Source organism: Octodon degus, unplaced genomic scaffold (assembly GCF_000260255.1).
Source record: "Octodon degus isolate 3935 unplaced genomic scaffold, OctDeg1.0 scaffold00054, whole genome shotgun sequence".
Lineage (NCBI taxonomy): Eukaryota > Metazoa > Chordata > Mammalia > Rodentia > Octodontidae > Octodon > Octodon degus.
Genome location: NW_004524630.1, coordinates 35,113 through 37,351, shown reverse-complemented (window position 1 = coordinate 37,351; position 2,239 = coordinate 35,113). Strand labels below are relative to the sequence as shown.

The window sequence follows — 2,239 nt, the reverse complement described above, 5'->3', positions numbered from 1 at the left end:
GTTCAAACTCCAGTTAAAAGAGACCACCCATCGGTTTATAGCCATAGGGCTTGAGTAACCCATACTCCAGAAACTCCAGATGGAGTCATAAAACCTCAGGCCAAACTGAAAAGAACATTACCTCCAGGCTTAGGACATTCTTCAGAAAAGGTCGCAATGTCTGGCTAAACCCACCCGATCTCGACATACCCCCAGAGCCACGGGATTAGTTCATAGTTACCCTTTACCTACGCCTTCTTAATTTCCTTTAAAAGTCATATATTCTCAAACCCACCAATTATTGTAAAGGTCGATCTAAACTAACCAATGTGATCTGCTTCTGTATCTTGCTTGCTCCCTCCCCATATTGTGGTTTTTGTCTTTAAAAACTGCCTGCCATGCTCAAGGCGCGCTCTGTTCCTGCGTGTTCAGACCGCCCTGCGTGCACGTGGATAATAAAGCTTTCCCTTTGCGATTTGCATGAGAGACCGACTCTTGGAGTCTTCATTCGCGGCAACTCGACCCTTACAAACCCTGTACCATAACATCCTGTAACTCAGTGGTGTCCCAAATTTTCTGTTCAGGAAGATTATGGGGTCACAGAGGAAAGTGATTGATGATGTAGAGTGTGCCTAAGGAGAGTTACCTAGAGTGAAAAATTCAGATTCTCAAAGAGAGCAAATTGGCCAAGCAATTTGGCCAACTCATCCACATGGCTGACACTGACAAAGGGACTACAAACTTCTGTACAGGATTTCAGGGTAAATCCTAAGGGGCTTTGACTGACTTGTCAGATACAAAAGTTACATTTCTTATTATATAGTTCTTGCTTTATCTTGGTCTTAACCATCCAGCAGAAAAGTATAAACATGAGGTATAAAAAAGTAAAGCCATATTAATATGCTGAACTGTAAAAGGCTCAAGTTTACAACTTCTGACATTGCCATTTCTGTGAATAGTCCACTACTATTATGGACTACTGGACTGTATTGGATTGTTTTGCTGAATTCACACACCTACAATATTTGAATGGCAATGGAATATCCATCTCTGACAAACCTAAATAAAAAAGGGGGATATAAATGAAGGGCCTACAGTGTTGATGTTTTCAAGCTGCCAGAGCTTCTGCGGCTGAGGGGCTAGTGGGTGCGAGGATGGTGTGCGAAAAATGTGAAAAGAAACTTGGTACTGTTATTACACCGGACACATGGAAAGATGGTGCAATAAATACCACAGAAAGTGGTGGAAGAAAACTGAATGAGAATAAAGCATTGACTTCAAAAAAGGCAAGATTTGATCCACATGGAAAGAATAAGTTCTCCACTTGCAGAATTTGTAAAAGCTCTGCGCACCAGCCGGTGTCCCACTACTGCCAGTGCTGCGACTACAAGAAAGGCATCTGTGTGATGTGTGAAAAAAAAGTTTTGGATACCAAAAACTACAAGCAAACATCTGTCTAGATGTATTGATGGAATTTCTGACTTTGTATAATTTTACTTTCTGCCTTGACTTCTCAAGGCCCAGTGTAGATGTTGAGCTTGTGGAGTGATCTGTTTCAGGACAGGGGATTAAATTTAAGTCAGGGCAAGTAATCCTCATTCTTTTTTTCCCTTCTTTTTTGGGACAGGGTCTCGGCTGTGTAGCTCAGGCTGGCCTTGAGCTCACTAGGGAATGCAGGCTGGCCTCAAACTCACAGTGATCCTGCGTCAGTGTCCTAAGTGCTCCGGGAATACATCATTTGCACGCTCTGGAGAACTTTTTTTTTTGGTCTTGCGACAGAGTCTCACTGTGCAGGTTAGGCTGGCCTTGAACTCACATGATCCCCCTGCCTCAGCCTACATGTGTTGGGATTACAGGAGTGTACCATCCTGCCCAGCTCTCTCAAAAGCTTCTGAACGATAACTACCCTTTTGTTTTACGTGATTATTTTCTTACAAGCATTTTATTGTAATGTAGTAAGTGACAAATGTAATGAAAAGCATTGAGTTTTCTATGTACTTTTTAACATTCATGTAATTCTTGTTTCCTTCATTTACTTTATTTATAGATATTGAAAGATGAGATTGTTGATATTTAGTTCTGAACGTGGTGTGTGGACTTGGAATTCCTCTCTCCTTCCCTTATTGGAGGCATAGTTCTTTGAAGCAGCAGTCCCTTAATTAATTCCAGTTTCCTTAGATGTAATGATTGAGGCTATCTTAGCTGAGTGGTCCCTTATCAAAGGCAAGTTAGATTTGTAATTATAAATTTGCTTTTGAAG

General features: G+C 41.4%; 1 pseudogene; it reads left to right on the top strand.

Annotated features, from left to right (window-relative positions):
• The first annotated feature begins 1,074 nt into the window (after positions 1 to 1,074).
• LOC101577714 lies at positions 1,075 to 1,563 on the top strand (annotated as a pseudogene).
• The last annotated feature ends 676 nt before the right edge of the window (positions 1,564 to 2,239 follow it).